We start from the raw sequence: 18,123 nt of genomic DNA, 5'->3' as shown, positions 1-18,123 counted from the left end.
GCGCAATAAACCTTGGCCAGTGCACGAGTAACATTTCCAAGCCACGCTGGAAATCTCATAACTAAGCTACTCAGATGCTTCGTGCCCAGTAGCCACAATGTTCCCGCTGCTCACGCGATTGTTTCTGATCAGCCTAACAGCTAGGCGCCAATTGGCTATAATTACAAGGTAAGGTCTGACATAACATCTTTATTTGTGCAAAAAGTTTCAATTCGTTACTCACCTCAAAGCAAAAGGGTGTGAGCAGTTTACCAATTTCAGAGAAGTTACATAACATTCGGGTGTTGTCAGAACCGCTGCCTTCATGCGCTAGTGAATTTAACTCGCCAAAACGCCGCCCTAATTAGCTACTCATTTGCAACCGCGCTTCTTCGTATCATTCATGCAGACAAATTAAGCAGCGTTCAAACTGAGTTTTCAGCTGAACTTACACCAAGCAATCAGTGCACCAAAGAAGCGCCGTTGACAAACCTTTACTTCTGTAAGCAGGCGCTGAATGAAGCTTCACTCTCATTTTATCGCAAGGTGGGCGCGACGCGGAAAGCTTTCTGTGAGCCTTCAACTTGCAGCACAGTCCGATTTGTCTTTTAACATGAAAGTGTTTTATGCCGGGGTCCACCAAGTACATCCGTCACGGATATGACGTTGATGAAATGGACGCCAACGGGTGAGAAAGAAAACAAAACAAGAAAAAGATACCCCGCTGGGAATCGAACCCACGACGATGCGGCCGCGACGGCAAGCGCCCGACGCCCTACCGACTAAGCCAACTCGGGAGATGCAAGGCACCGCGCGAACGCGCCTTATATCTTTCACACATTCTCTTCCGCGGCGGGCGGAGCGGGGCGGTGCCGCCGTCTGTAAGAGGTGAAAAGAAGTAATGCTTCACGATCGACATTTACTAGCGCTTACTCCGAGATTGCACGCGACATCGGGGGTCATGGTTAAAGCGTCTCGATACCAGAGAGGTAGACTGGCCGCGCTGGCGTCGCCGAGGCACCCTTGACGCAGTTACGTTCTTTGCCTTTGGCTTCGTGTTAGCGTGCGTCGGCTCATCGGAGTTGTGCAGCTTCCACGTGCACCAATGGGATTTCTCCGCCGCCGACTGCTTCGATTGCGAGAGCACCGACTAACAAAACTTCTGCAATACGCGTTGCAGAAAGGACGCGATTTCGACGGGCGGATGTCGTGCCCTGGTGGAGCGAGACTAGCGCCTGCGAGACAGAGCACGGCGGGACGCACGCCTTTGCGGCTCAGGCTACGAACCTCTACCTCCCGTGTTGCTGAAGCGCAGTGTGTGTTATGTATGCATGGAGCACAGGCGTCGGCTACCCATTACCAGAAAGCGCACATCGTGCCGTTTCTCTCCTTAATTGACGACGCTTTGAAGAAGTGCATACCGGGTACCAGTGTTGATTATGAGCTTGTTGATATCATCCTTACGCGGGATTCACGATTCGCTGTTTCCAAATATATGTTCACACCGTCAGCTACCACAACGGTTTAATCATGATCATGGGCGTTAGTCGTCGCGATAGAGACATGCTGTCAACATGGGTGCAACGACGTCAAAACGGTACTGTAGCTGCCAAACACGAATACACATTGTACAAGCTCTTATATATCATTACACAATAAGTACTACTTCTGTGAAGACACGTTCCACTTTCGTGTTATAGCGATTCCTATGACGGAGGGATCAGCCATGTTTTTTTTTTGTATTGTCGACTTTCCCTATTGAAAAATTCCATATGTACGGAGTCCGCAGATACGGACTTATTGGAATATGGAATGCCATATCACCGTATCATACGGAAATCCGTAAGATACGGAAATCCGTAAGATACGGATATCCGTATGATACGGAAATCCGTAAGATACGGATATCCGTATGATACGGTGATATGGCATTCCATATTCCAATAAGTCCGTATCTGCGGACTCCGTACATATGGATTTTTTCAATAGGGAAGGACCACGGATATCTGTATCATACGGAAATCCGTAAGATACGGATATTGATCATCCGTATCATACGGAGATGCGGCACTGAAATATTTGGTCCTGCATCGCGCAGAAAAATCGATGGATATCCTAATATAACTGAAATGTAGGTATATACACGCAGCACAGTAGTGTGGATATTGGTAGTAGAGTCGCCGACAATGTGCCTTGATTCATGGCTATAGACCTGCTCAGCTAATTAATTACCACAATAAAGTTCGTGATACATATTTTGACACGTTTGAATTGTAATTTTGTTCGGTGTTGTTGCATGTTCTCTTGAAATATAGTCTGTAGAACCAGATGAAACCATGTTTATGAAGTAATTAATTGGATGCAGAATGCCTTACTTTCAGACATCATAAAAGAAGCCTCAATCAAAAAGCCAGTTACTGATATGTGTTACTGGCACAGATTGTGACTAAGTAATATGGATCTGCAAAAAGGTGCACACAACAGTTGATGGTTGTACATGCAGATGAACCACCAACGATTTATTCATTCGGCCTTCTGATGACTTTCAGCTTGCCCGCCAGGTATCGGTAGACGCTCCCTTGGAAGAACTCGTTTCCCACCTGCTCCTCTGGTGGAAAGCATCTGAAATAGGCCAGAAGCGAATGCTGTGTGAGCAGAAATTTTCGCACTGAGTACAAAAACTGAAACGTATTACCAACGGGAAAGTTAATCGCGGTTCTCAAAAATGTAGACAGGTTTTCCTTAAGACTCATAAAGCAATGGTAGCAGACCTAGTAGATGTCGCGAATATTCTCGGCCTGTGGCAGTAGCTTCCGCAGGTAGGCAACAAAAATAGCAAAAAAAAAAACTCACGCAGCGAAAATGTTTTTCTCAGCAATCTTCTTTTTGTGAGTGCATAAATAATCGGCACGGAATACCCAGGGGTGGCGCGCATCTAGTGTAGTGAACAGCTAGACCAAGCCAAAACATTTATACTGAACAGCGTCGCACACATTCCTTCACTTTTGCGCTGCTGTCATGAATGAGTTTCCAGAACTGCTCATGCTTTCACGCGTGTTCTATGACCCAAGGACGTCTAAAGGCTTTGTACGGTGATAATCAATGTGTGCGCCACACTTGTTGAAATTAAGAATAATGTCCATCTGGCGCCACCAGTGACCTCTGCTGTTTTCGATGTGCGAAAGCACTTAAGCAAATGCCGACAAAACATCATAAATTGGGCAGATTTGGCCACTTATGGCTTAATGATGCCGCACTGCACGTTTTCTGGCAGATGAAACGCTGAGGTAAAGGTCGAGATGATACAGGAAGACGTTGTTTGTGACGCCAAAAACATGTGATAGCAGGAAGCGAAATAAACGGTTCGGAAATCGCTAAGATAACTTTTTGCAAATGTTATTTAGGCATAGTGTGTGTCGAATGGGGAAGATGGTTAGAGCGTTCAATGCATGTAATGGAAGGGAAAGAAGCAGGCAGTGAGAAAGCACCTCCATGACAGCACGCTGGCCAGTCGCTACATACAGATGCTTTGTTTGGTGTGCAAGGCAAGCTATGGCAAAGTCACTTAAATCATGTGCTCGCGTTGTCTCACGTGCTCTTGATTAGCGAATAATGGCGGGATAAGTTGAGGTTGTAGGCTGCAAACTGCGTACGCATTAGCCCTTTAGAGAGCGGAAGCAGCCCACCTTCGCACACGCTCGATAAATAAAATCTAAGAATACATTTTTTTTGAAGACAGGCCACCAGAGTGAAGTTTTTCTGCAGCAAAATAATTAAAACTGTTGATTTATGCACAATGCAAGCTGATAACAACCATCAATGGCACTGAAGTGACACAGCAAGGGTCATTTCTCTCGTGAACAAAGCAAATGAGGACATATGATATTGAAACCGTGCTTTGACTGACATAAGCGCTCTTCGATAAAAAATTTGTCAAAATTGAGACGGGAGTTTTTTTTTAATTTTATTATTTGAAAATGACCTTTTTAGAAAAAACGCGCTTCTTTAATTATTTTTTATTCTTTTGTACTGCCTGTAGCAAAATGATATTTCGCAGAAATGTTGCAAAGGCTTTTTTCCATATTTGGCACTGTTTTGAAGTTTCTGCATGAAAGAGGAAACGCGCCTAGGCACATCAAACTTAGCAAACTTTTTTCATTCGGGCTGTGTTTGCCATTTTTCCCTTTTTGAGCACAGCATAAAGAAAGCATGAATGTAATTCACAGCAATGCGTATTAAAACCTGCAGAAAAATATTTCAACACATTTATAGTTTGCGCTAAATTCGGCCATGAAGTCTGGAAATATTGCGATGAGCAAAAACAGGACGCCTGCGCCGCCATCTTCAGGTACTTTTTTGTCGCGCTGGGAGTGTTTCTTGGAAATAAACTTTTTGGTTCCTTGCACTCTGAAAGTGCCCACATAACAAAAAAACCCAGACAAAACAAACAAAAATATCGACCAGACATGCATGTTCGACCTCTTGTGGAATCACCCTGAATAGTCTTTATTTAGAATCACAGCACATAGAAACCATGCCAGGAAACCTTAGTAAGTCCAAGGGAACGCTTCCAACTGTTTTATTTTCCGCACATCATCAAAATATGCATATTTTCAGAAATATGCACGCAGGCAGGGCGCAGCACTATCAAAAAAAGCTATAGCACAGTGCTATAAAAAATAAGCATTCACTCTTGTACAAAAAGACTGAAGGAACAATGATGCATCCATCTCCTTCTGTACGTGATACACTTCAAGCTCTTCAGATGTCAATGTTTCTCTGCTTTCTACCCATGCGTTTCTCCAAACAGCAGTACACAGCCACATGAAGCATAATGGAATGGCACGTGTGAACCCATACCATTCTTAATCGACAATACATGCTCCCTCAGGCAATCATTAATGCAGCAGCCGATTCGGCCAATATATGACTTGCCAACGCTCAATGAAATTTCATAAACAACACCCACCCTGCAACACAGAACTGGTCAGCAATCATTTGCAGTTTTTAGACATGAACCTGTTACTAAATGCTATACATTCGTGCTAATGTATAGCTCCTGTGCCCATAAGGACCTTCTGCCTTATGAATATGCTCACTCAAAAACTATGAAAAGAGCTATGCGAAACTGTGTCTCCGGTCAGCGTTATTGAAGTCGTGCGAGCACACTATGGACAACAGTTCCCAGTTACAGATTTCAAGGCTGGTAGCGCCGGCTTCCTTCGGTGGTCTTGACCAGTGTGTTCGAATCTTTGCCACAGAAGTTGAAAAGATGAAACAGGCAGCCCGAGGCCGTGCAGAAAGAGAGCACTGGTTCTCCTTTACGTGCACAAGATTGCCCACAATTCCAACAAAAATTGCATACAGGCATGATGTTCCAGTTGCTTTCTCGGCACCCAACAAGCTGTCGAAGCTATGTGCCCTTATCTTTTCACAAAAAGTCAAGCTTTTGTGCAAAAAGAAGCCCACCAGGCCAGTTCTGCGTTGCATGGTGGGTGTCGTTTACGAAATGCCGTTGAGCTGTGGCAAGTGTACATAGGCTACACCGGCCGCTACATTAATAATCACCTAAGGGACCATGTATTATCGATTAACAATGGTGTGGGTTCACACCTGCCTTCCATTGTGCTTTGTGTTGCTGCACACCACTGTTTGGAGAAATGCATGTGATAGGAAAAAGCAAGGAAACCTTAGCAAGTGAAGTGCTTGACGCGTATCACATACAGAAGAGGATGGATGCATCAGTGTTCCTTCGATCTTTCTGTACAAGAGTGCATGCTTACTTTTTCATAGCACTGTGCAATAGTTTACATGTCATGTGCCCTGTCTGTGTGCGCATTTCTGAAAAATTATGCATATATTTGGGTGATGTGCGGAAAATAAAATAGTTGAAAGTCCAGAGCCCTATCCTGTCTTTGCTCACATTTCTTCCTTATTCTCAGTTGCGCCACAAATATTTCACTAAGCTTTGTACCAACTCACTCAATGTTACACTCTGCCTTTGAGAGCACTGGCAGAAAGGGCACCGCCAAAACCACACATATCTCAAAGAAAGGTGACTTTTAAGGGCTCGTTCTTTCTTTGTTAGACACAATATTAATGACAACTAACAGACAATAATGTCAAGGAAAGTATTAGGGGTGTTATTTGCAGTAATTAGAATATAAATGTGAAGAAAGTAAAGTGGACGAAAAGAAAATTTGCCGCCGGCAGGGACCTTCGAATAACGCGTCCGATGCTCTACCACTGATCTACGGCGGCGGTCATCCCTTCATCCACTTTTTGAAGTATATATGTGAATTTAAACCTGGGAGTGTTAGTCAGCGCCGATCGCAGCCATGACGGCGAGTGTGGAACACTCTTTTCCTGCCTGTTGGCATCACGTCACACGTGATCTTTTTACGAGCTGGCAGCTGACCAATAATCCCTCGCATACTACCTGAAGGCATCAAGTCTGCCAGAACGAGATCCTCGCTATGAGACCCTATACTTTCCTTGGCATTATTGTCTGTTGTCATTAACATATCTCAAGGGTGATTCCACGAGAGCTCGAACGTGCATGTACAGGAGATATTTTTATTTTGTCTGTTTCTTTTTGTGCTGTGTGGGCACATTCAAAGCGCATGGGACCGAAAATTTTATTTCAAAAAACGCTCCCAGCACGGCAAAAAAATATTTGAAGGTGACGGCACAGGTGTCCCTTTTTGCTTACCACAATATTTTCAGATTTCGCAGCCGAATTTCGTGAGTTATAAACGTGTAAAAAATTTTTGCTGCTGGTTTCAATACGTGTCACTCTGAATTACATCCATGCTTTCCTTATGCTGTCTTCAACAGAGAAAAAATGTGAAAAAATGGCAAACACGGCCCAAGTAAAAAAGTTTGCAAACTTTGATGTGCCTTGATGCGTTTGCTATTTCACAGAGAAACGCCAAAAAAGTGTCGAATATAAAACAAAGCCTTTGCAACATTTTTGCAAAAGACCTGTTTTCTACAGGCCATGCAAAAGAAGAAAAAAGTAGTTGAAGAAGCAAGATTTTATATAAAAAAAAGCTCATTTCAGAAAAAGAAAACTCTGGTCTCAATTTTTACAATTTTTTTTAAATCTAAGAGCACTTAAGTCAGTCAAAACACGGTTTCAATATCGTATGTCCTCATTTGCTTTGTTCGTAAGTTGGAAAATATTGCGGTAAGTATTGCATGCCGCCACATTTTCTTTGCCCCGCTGGGAGAGTTTAGAAATTTCAGTTGCATGGACACTGAATGTACCCACGCAAGACAAAAAAAAACCTGACAAAACAAAAATATCGATCGGACATGCATGTACGATCTCTCATGGAATCACCCTCAAGGAATTACAGATACAGGTGTGACTTCCAGTTTCTGTCATTACGCTAGAGTTCACCTCGACTACTTCGTACTTAGTCGTTGCTGTGTGCTCTGACAGTGCTTTTAATGTCACTTTTTTCTTATCTGCATCGTTCTTATGTTGGCGCAACTGCGGTTAAAGTTGGCTATCTCTTCAAGGTAGACACGGTCTCCTACCTAGTCCGCTCAGGAGATGTACAAAATGCCAGAGAAGTATTTTGGCAGCTAGTCCTTTTCTTTTACGAGTGCGTGCCACAGTTTGCACATGGGAATTTCAGCAACCCCAATGTTATATTTACACAGCACCTGTGATAACTTGCACTCGAGGAAAGGGAGCGCAACTCCCATGTCAAAAACGGGGAGGCTGGAAATGGGCAAACGGTGTCCCAGACCATTCATGAACTCGGGAGGGTAACCTTCATCAAAAGGTCCTGCCTGCATGTTGGAAGTCTAGTCTTCAGATTTCGTGCAAATGTGAGTAGTCCAATGGAAAGGCAAGTACTTTTCTTTGACGAGTGTCAGGATGTAGGGACATGAAGTCCAGACAGTCAGTATGCATACTCTTTTTGTAAACGTTGAAAGAATGTGCCAAGTCCCTTTCTAGAAACACATCCAAAAAGCTGGCATGTGGTCTGCCCTATCACCCCCGTGAACTGAATGGAATCTGCTTGGTTGTTTTGATGCATGGTGAAAGCTCCTAAGCAAAACACTTAATCACGCAAAAAAAATCCTCCATGTAGCACACAAAAACTCTTGGCATTGGACCAAAAGTGAGAGTTATTTTGGAGCCTCTGCATTGTCAGATACACAGCAGGAACCAAGAGAGAGAGGCAACTATTGAAGAGCAGTGGACTTGCTTGTCAACAACCATGTCAATGGGAATGGAAGTGTACAGTTCTGTTCACTTACATTCGGACTAATACGACCACTGGGGTGCATGCTGCTGCTCTTGGCACTGGTTGGCCCAACAAGGAAGGTCTGCAACTGATGCCCCCGACTTGAGGAGGCACCTCAGTTTTTTGCCTGGGTAACACCTACTTAAGTTTTGAAAAAGCCCACTACAGGCAAGTACGCGACACACCAATGGGTGCCTGTCTCAGTGACCACTGTAAATCTGATGATGCAGCGGCTGGAAAAGCCCGCCTGCCCTCGCTTTTCAGCACAACACCAAGTATTATGGTGTATTATGTAGACTATTTTTTCTGAGTGATTAAGCTTGGCTGCTTTAGAAGCTTCATCACACAACTAAACTATAAAGATCTAATTGAGGTCGCAGGATAGGTGGAGGCTGACTAGAAACTGCCTTTTTGGGATGTGTTGGCAAAAAGGAACAATGGAGCACTTTCCTTCTACGTCTACAGAAAGAGTACATACATTGGCTGCTACTTCAACATTTGGCAAGCGTCATTCTGACGCTTGCCAAATGTTCAAGTACCAGCCAATGTACCAGCCAAGACGACAACTACTGACCTTGGCAAGCGTCATTCTGACGCTTGCCAAGGTCAGTAGTTGTCGTCTTGGATCGTTATGTTGTATTTGCACGAAACCTGAAGACCTGACTTCCTATATGTAGAAAAGCGAAAGGGACTTTCCGACAAACAGTTACACTCCTGCGTTCCTAAAAGATGTGGTAAACAGTTTGTCCAAAACCTCCCAGCCTGCCAGTGCCCAACAGAAGAAACGTGCTTCCATACCTCACGTGTACAGGATAAGTGAGACCTCATCATGCGTGCTGTGTAACTATGACGCTGAGGTTGCTGACATTTCTGTGAACCAACTGAGGCATGCACTCATAAGTGGAAAGGACAAGCTGCCGAAAGAAGACTTTCCTGATGTTGCTTACAAGAACCCGTGTGCAGACTGGGAGAGCATCTACACAGGGGTGATGGGCCACATTAAACAGCTGCTGTGGCAACATCGGAATGATGCGGATAAAAAACAAGTGGTGTCAAATGCTATGGCAGTGCACAAAGCAATGACTGAGCACACTAGCACATTTACTGAGGTCTCGGACAAGGCCACGGTAATCTGCAACGGCAGCTGTGGCTATCTGCAACTCTAAACAGCGGCACCTCTCACGGCCACTAACAGCACTGGTGCAAAATGCGACACTGCCCGGCAAGAAAATCTCCACACTTGTCACCCTTACTCATTCTAGACATCCTGGCTGAATCTCAGTGTTTTCTGCCTGTAACAGAACAAAAATATGATTCAGAGACTCACGCTTCAGTGCATGAAGCTTCTCTGAGGATGATGACCTTCCTCTTTGATGAAAGAGCAGCATGGTGAACCAGGGATGCTCTAGTTGTGCAGGTTTTCGATGCGCCACAGTGCCTTTGCTCTTTCTCTCTGAGAAAGCAAGGGAGCCCTCGGTTTCTTCTGGAAGCCACTGCCACTTCTGGTTTTCCATTAAAATTCCTCGGCCAAGGTCAATCTGCACAAGGCCGCACATAAGGTCTTTAAAACTGCAAAATCTTACATTGGAATTTCTGTAGAAGCAAAAAACCGATTTTCAATAGGCCAACCCAGGCATCCTTTTTTAAAGGTAGGGTACTCATTTTGGCTGGTTGGTTCATATTTACAAGTAGAAAACAGTGCTAAAAAGACGGGACAAGAAAGGACACAGACCCCCCCAATGGCACTGTCCAATAACCAAATGTGTTTTATTCTTCCAGTCAGCACATATATACTGCACCAGTAACGCAGTGAAACAGAAAAAAAAACAGACTCAGCCTGCGCAGAGGAAATAAAGTGATCAATGGGATGGCAATTCCATGTCCTTCAGAAGTCGGCAAATCGAAGGGAGGCTTACACATGCCTTGCCGCTATTCTTGATACGATAAGATGAGTGCGTCTCATTTCAGAAACTTATATCCACAATAGTGGCAAGGCATGTGTAAGCCTACCCTTGATTTCCCTGCTTCCGAAGGAAATAGAATTGCTGTCCTATTGATTGATGCCTCTGCACAGGCTGAGCCTTCACTTCTTTTTTTGTTTCCTTGCGTTAGTGGTGCAGTATATAAATGCAGACTGGAAGAATCAACACATCTGGTTGTTAATCAAAGCTGTGATCTCCTTTTCTTGCTCCATCTTATAAGCGCTGCTTTCCACTCATAAAATGTCTTAATAGGTAAGGCTCTGCAATTACAACCTTTATTTTATTTTTTCTGAACTACCCCGATCCGCCCAATGTTGCACATGACCTTGACGATGCATGATTACTCTCTACCGTATATGAGAAAAGTACTAAGGTCATTTCAGCACAGCCACAACTCTAACTGCACAGGGAAGCAACATTAACTGTATGCCCTGGAAAGCTTCCTCAATGAAAAAGCTTAACACGAACTGCAACTGCGCAACTAAATTGAAAGATATGTCAAAATTACCTCTGTAATACACAAGATGCACAACAACAATAGAAGGGAGATGAGCCAACAATGAGACAAGTCTCATCTCCTTCTATGGTAGTTATGAATTTGTGTATTCAAGAAAGCATGTAGCAGTTATTCCAGCAACAAGTATTCATAAAAAATTATCTTATTAAAAAAGTACTGACACAAAAATTTTACATCTTCGCTTTTTCCTGTTGAAATAATCAGCTAATGACACGCTAATCACGACTGGAAATCTTGTTTGCTAGAGCACACAACGATGAATCATTTGGACACATATTTATAGCACCTAGTCACAATTTCGGTTTCAGAGAGTGCTGAGAGAGGTGGGGTCTAGCGTGGTTTGTAAACACAGCTGGCCACATGAACGCACAAAACAGCAACGCACTCACAATGCATGCCGCATATTGTGACTGCACGTCAGCACCGCGTTGACAACTGCTGGTTAGAGCGCACATAAGGGTCATGGCAGCCTGCACAAACTCGTGATGTAGATGGCTGTTGGTTTACATACACACCAAAGTGATTTCACAAAGCTCCATTTTGCGCCCAGTTGCATGGCACACACTTTAAAATTTATTCTAAATATGTTCTAGGCTATATTAATTATCGATATTTTGTAGATGATGTGCGTGTGTGTGTCAACACAAATCTATCATACAAGTTATATCAGCTTCAAAATTTTGTGTCAGTGCTCTTTTAATACATAACCCTTTGTCCCATCTTTTTATATTAAAGTCAGTATACCACTCAACACAATCAGGTGTATATGAGCTGTGCCACTGTAAAATCCAGAATGTGCCACATCATAGAGCTCAAGCCAAATGTATAGAGTGACCTTAGTTTCATGCTGAACAGCCATTTGGTTTTGTTTTGTGCTTCTACTTGCCACCAAGGCATGTGCACTCTGGCCTATGTAATACTTTCTGTATGAAAGTATCATTTCACAGATAACTCAGTCTGAAGTTAACAAAATGTATTAAGTGCCACTTGCTACAACCACCCCTCCATGTAACAGCAGAATGACCGATTCTCCAATACACAACTTGTCCCACAAGAAGAGGCAACACTGACAGTGGCACATTCTGCTGGTTTTTTTCAGAATGTGAAATATGTCTTCTAACAATCAAAAGCTAATCTTCAAGTCACATTGTGTGACAGAAGCGTGCGTCTCCCTCTCCCCCCCTCAGCAGAAAAACAGCATATTAAAAAGGAACTGAGCCACACAGCTTAAGATGAACGGGATGCAGGGCTTAAGCGAGGTGAGTCGGCTGACAATGAAACGTCCAATTATGCCGTGACAACATAACTTCCCACATAGCGAGCACTGCCAGAACGCTCACTAGGAGTGAAACAAAGCTTGTCCAGAAACTTTTACCATGCTCTCAAAGCCACACACATTTGAAGTTGTGTAAATGTGCATATGCAGTCTCTGAGGTCAAATACTATTATTTTTGTCACATTACGCATTACTCGAGCACATCGATAGCATTTAACAGTATCACGGTATATTGTTAAAACACACCAGCTGTATTATGAATAAAACTTTTAGAGCTTTCATTATTTTATTTGAAATGAACATTCATCTGTTGAAAAGGTTAATCAGTCACTCAAAAGTAAGAGGCTTGTACCGATTCCTGCACTGCACCTATTTTAAGCGATCTTTATCAATAGGTGACAAAGTGACAATAAACAGTTGCTTTGTTTGAAAACACATCTCACGACAACACGTAGAGAAAGCACCTTCCCACACGATTATACACTGTGCGTAATGTCGTAGCCACTAGACAATGTCTACCCACCTATCGGAAGCATGAAATCTCTTTCACATTAAAGTGGCAACAGCTCCTCCTGCTGATCTTTTCTGTGAATTTTTCCCAAATATCACACCTTCTTTAGGAGATGAAAAATCCTTCAGGGTGTTGCTGGAGCCAATGTTTCAACACGTGGTCTTGTCTTCTTCATGATAGCAACTACCTTGAAGAAGACGAGACCACTTCTTCAAACGTTGGCTCCAGTGACACCCCGCGTTCAAGCATTTTCCACCTCCTCAAGCTTCCATCTCCCCATGAACTACTTTCTTGAGGACTGATTCATCCTGAATGGATTTCGTTGTTGTAATATAAGCAGTTCAATTATTTTTCCTCGTTTTTCACTATCGACAACTATACTTCATCTCACAAGCTCGTTGCAGCAATGTGGAAGCTATGAGGTGTAAGCAAGCCACATGCTTATGAAGCAAAACATAGCTCTACATACAACTGCCTTAGAATTGGCAAGGTCGAGACGTTCGCATTTGTTTGGCACATGCTACGTCAGAGCGATATGTGACACACTAATCCCACTTTGCACGTACGTCCTAGGACTAATTATTAAAGAGGTAACTGCTGGTGATTGTGATTATAAAGCGACGTGGCCGCATCCATCAGATGTGACCACCTGCTTTGATCCGATCTCATGATTGCTACTTGCCCACTATCTTGACATCAAAAAATAAACTACGCAATCAGCTATCACTTTGTGTCATCTCATGCTGAGGACAAAGCATAAGGTAAGTTTTGTTTTTATTATTGAGATCAGGTGCTTGTTCGCTCACACCTGCTAAGAATTTGAGAGTGTATCTTTGAAACAATGCAAAATATTCGCAAACACATTGCTGTTGAAGTGCCAGGACACAAATATAAATCAAATAAAAAGCATCACTTTAGACATTATGGGCAACAGTGCACAATGACGAGTTGAAAAATTTGACTCAGAAGGCACCTGCTTCAAGCGATGCCGCAATGCTTTGTTTTTTCCTGTGCTGCCATATGCTGGCTTTACTTGCCAAACAAGTGCCTTTAGACAAAATGGAGATGCAAAGCAGCCAGCACAGCACGGATGAATACATTATGAGAGATTTTAACTTTTCCTATTGGCTAAGCAGTCTCCACAGTAGTGCGACCAACTTGTGAGATGGGAGTATAGTTTACCTGATATTTCTGAGTTATATATATACCTTTAAAAAAACAAAGCGAATTTAAGGGATCATTTTCTTCGTTAGACACAACATAGAGACAACCAACAGACAATCATGCCAAGGAAGATATAGGAGACATCATTTGTAGTAATTATGATATAAATGTCAAGAAATTAAGATCATGTGCCATGTGATATGTGATACCAGCAAGAAAAAAAAAAGGATGTTCCACATTCGCCGCCATGGCTACGAGCGGCATTGGCTAACACTCTCAGGTTTAAATACACAGATATACCCAATAAAGTGTACGGGAGGACGACCATTGTCGTACCTTATTTGTAAAGGATCGGACACATTACTTCAACATTGCAGGTTCATTCAGTCCCTGATGGTGGCAAGTTGTCCATTCATCCACTTTAATTTCTTCACATTTATATCATAATTACTACAAATAACATCCCCAATGCTTTCCTTGCCTTGGTTGTCTGTTGGTAGTCATTAATGTTATGATATACATGTAATACTGGTGTCACACGAGCAATTTTGACTGCGATCAGGGGCGATACGAATTAGGCTCGATCAGGATCAGGCGCTGCTACACGGTCATGTCTAATCGCGATCAGGCCCGATCAAGATCAAGACCATCACGATCTGCGCATCGAGATCTGGCTCAGATCGCGATTGGAATTGTCTGTACCAAACTCTATCCAGATTAGTTTGGTCCGTGTAGCAGCGATGATTTTTGATCGCGATCAAGAAATCTGATCTGGATCGACCTTGATCACGATCAAAAGTGCACGTGTGACATCGATATTAGACACAGAAGCATCCTATATGCAGCTTGATATTTTTTCAAAAAGAACTCAAACCATGGTGACGTTGCGCCTTAATGAGACGTGTCAGTGTGGTGAGGAATGGGAATATGTTTAAAAAATGCTCAAGCAAGTGGCAACTGAGCATGCAGCGGGCTTTTGTTAAAGGGGTGGTGCCATAAAATTTGCGGCTTGCACATTCCTTGTGGCAAACGTTTCTTAGTGCTCCATGAAACATGATGCATGCTCCAAAATCAATATATTCCTGATAAATAATGTAATGCCGCCTTATTTATGCGAATGACTTTGGGTTTCTGGGGGCCGAGTTAAACACTGATGTCACTGTGTAGGAAGTTTGAACACCTGGGCCCACAAAACTGTAACACACGCAAGCAACTGTCCGGACGCCTTCAACACTTGCTAAAATTTTCTCATAGAGAACATTAGTGTACGGCATTCCAGAATATGCAGAGGTGTTTGTGGAATACCAGGTTACTGGACAACGGTATCGACATCTTGTGACTTTTTGTGCAACCACAATTATAGGCGCGTTTCTTTGTCTTTGCTGAGTGACCACGGTGAAAAATTTTTTCAAAAGGCAACGCATTCAGTACTACACCGTTGCCGAGAACTTACTCCGGCAGAGAAGTAGAACACACTAGGTTTTTGCAACAACAAGCCGCCTCTCTCGCGATGCCACGGTGCGTGCACCCTTCCCCCAGCGGAATAGTTACGAAACGTCTCTTCATCTCGGAGGCTTTTCTTCTGGCGATACCGGTTGTCCCGGCCCCTACCAAACGGCTGAGGGCAGCACAGGAAAATTGAAAAGGCGGATTCGGTGCTTGCCTGGTTTATCTTCCTGCTGCCAGGTGGCCCTACTTATTTAGCCTCGCACGTTTACGGCTACGGTAACCCGGTATGCTAATGCAAAGCGTGCGAACAAACTAACATTCTGTATTGTCACTGGTTCGCGTGATGATGTGAAGCACTTTGCAAAATACCAGCAAGCTTGGCTAGTTCGGCAACACGCTAAGAAAAATGAGTAAGTGTAGGTTCGTAGCCGGCACTCTCTTGGCTTTGTCGGTGCAGCAGTGCTGTGGGTCACCGCTAATTACACGTCACGAAATCTTTCGTTACACTTCCTACCAGTGACGTCTGCGTCAGATGCACTAGCATTGGCCTCGATTTCAAGAACTTGGGCACACTTTGAAGCAAATTAAATATATTATAAACATTTGCTGTGTCCCAACACTTCGTGCAGGGTGTCCTTGCATACAGAGGAAGCCTACAGCAGCAGGCTTTTATAGCCTGAAATTGGTGGCACCACCCTTTAAGTGTTCAGTGTAGCAGTTTGTTCTGTCGAAGAGCATGTTTTATATTCACCATCTATTTTGATTAGTACTGTAGCATTACATACACAAGAATAGCATAACACAAAAGCCAGCTGCTATAGCTATACAAACACAGATGCTGTAGTCCCAAATAAGATACGGAGAGAAGGGAGACTTGTAACAGAGCGCTGGTTCCTGTCATTACGTGTCCTATTTCTTTTCATGTCCCATTTGCGCTAAAACTACAACGCCTGATGAGCTAACTAGCCTTATCAGAGAATCGTCTGCCTCGTCAGTATACATCCTTTCATCAGCAAGCACACAGGACTATGCTAATTATACCACTGGTAGCTTAGTGTATACAATTGCATGCTGACAGTACATTCATGTGTAAACAGCAACACTCTGGCAGAATATGAAGTCTGCATGCCAGTTTTCATGACTGTACGATGTGAAACGTGGATGCTCATTGGTACAATATTACTAACAAGCAAAGGTGATGCACACGCATACACACAGACAGCACGAACGCCTCTACACTCGAGGCAGCGAGGCCCGGGTCCAGGTTACTGTTTCATCAAAAACTACGTTTAACTAACTCAAGCCACAGTTAAATTGCATAATAAACATTCATGAATTTCTGCTTATTACCACCACTTCGACGCTAGGCAAGCAGAAATAAGCCAAGTTGCAAGTTATATCGCACACGAACGTGAACACGATGTTGACAAACTGTAAATCGCGTTGCAGATTTTAACAACGATGCAACGCAAGTGCCGCTCACTACAATACACACAACAAAAATCGATCATCATACACATGCATATTCTCTCGGTTGTTACATATTTGCTTCCGTACGACCGTGCCAATGCGCCATGGCTCTGCTCAAACGAGCGTCGTCAAGGCGAATCGGTAACGCGCACAATGTCGGTCACCCATAGAGGTGCGTAAGGCTGAGTCTTTACAACGTTTCGTCCGTACGCCGTAACACAGCATTGCACTAAGTTGCATACTTTGCAAAATATCCTGTGCCACTTACCTTTAGCTTCTTTCATGCAGCGGTGCTGTAGGCAGCCACGGGAGTCGGCCATCACATGCGGAGTCTTCCGCCGATTCCTTGAACAGCTCGTACTTGACCGAAGCTCCAAGAACCACGAGAATTGCGCGCAAGCTTTACACATTGCACAAACGATGGACGGCGCTTTCGCACACGAAATAAATGCTTTTGCCTTGAAGTTCCAGTGGACGTAACGAGACGCCGAGCGTGACAACACAAAGAAAGATAGCATATTGGCTTTGGCTGTGGATGGATTTGACTTACATTTTTCTTTTCTTTAAAAAAGAGAGAAACAAAACCATCGAAGAGTTCAATTAAACAGTGAATGCATATTATTAGGCAGAATAGTATAAAAATAAAACTACCAACTTATTTTAAAGAACATTTTGCTACGGCGCAAGTCAAATACTCTTTCAGCAGATCTGTATTTTTTGTTGTTGTTATAGCAGACGACAGGCTTCTGCCAGCACGCACGTAGTTGTGCGACTTTACGTTTCTGTCGGCGATGTTTTCCTCCGAAGCAAAGCTCTACATTCTCAATGAACCGTAGGGCTACTATAAAGTAGTAAAGCTTTTACACAAGACAGGTATTTTGTTACGTCGAAGGAAAATGTAGCAAGCTTTCGTGATCAGCTGGTGTCGCCGCTCGTTCGCTTAGGCAATTGATCGAAATCCCGTGCTGAATTTGGGATCGAGTGAGATATCGACTAGCACGTCTCGAATCAGTGCGGCACATAGCTAGATGCAAGGGGGTTGGCGGCGTACGTCGTACTGATTTCGCGCGATGACCGACTAAATGGCAAAAGAGCTTTGGGGATCAAGCTTCAGCTGCTCAAGCTTGTGACTGGGCGACCCAACAGCTTCACCAAAAGCCAGTATCTGCAGTGATGACACATAAAACTTCATGATGTCACGCGCGAGCGAATGACAACCAACAGCGAAGAGAGAGGACAAAAGCGAGCGACGCCAGGCGAGATACGATCGCGTAATATCTGCTTAAATAATAAATACGATCGCACATCGTACCCAAGCACTCGCACATATTCTGCTCCAACTTTTCTCCTAGAAATTAAGCAAGCGAACCGGTGTGTACTGTGTGGTGTAGGTTGCTAACGCCGCAGGTTGGTGGCAGAGTGTTGTTGTCAGGTGTGGGTTCGATCCTTAAACAGAGCGACGTTTTTTCTTTTTTTTTTTTTTTCTGTGAAGCCTTTTATACACTGCTGTC

General features: G+C 43.6%; 1 long non-coding RNA gene across 1 annotated transcript; it reads right to left on the bottom strand.

Annotated features, from left to right (window-relative positions):
* Positions 1-2,423: 2,423 nt before the first annotated feature.
* On the bottom strand, positions 2,424-16,906 carry LOC119402362 (uncharacterized). Its single transcript, XR_005185765.2, has 3 exons — positions 16,881-16,906; positions 9,571-9,781; positions 2,424-2,601 (listed from the first exon to the last, which is right to left on the bottom strand). It is a non-coding gene; the product is annotated as an uncharacterized LOC119402362 (long non-coding RNA).
* Positions 16,907-18,123: the final 1,217 nt, after the last annotated feature.

Source organism: Rhipicephalus sanguineus, chromosome 8, assembly GCF_013339695.2.
Source record: "Rhipicephalus sanguineus isolate Rsan-2018 chromosome 8, BIME_Rsan_1.4, whole genome shotgun sequence".
Lineage (NCBI taxonomy): Eukaryota > Metazoa > Arthropoda > Arachnida > Ixodida > Ixodidae > Rhipicephalus > Rhipicephalus sanguineus.
This window is presented reverse-complemented; position numbering and strand designations above follow the sequence as displayed.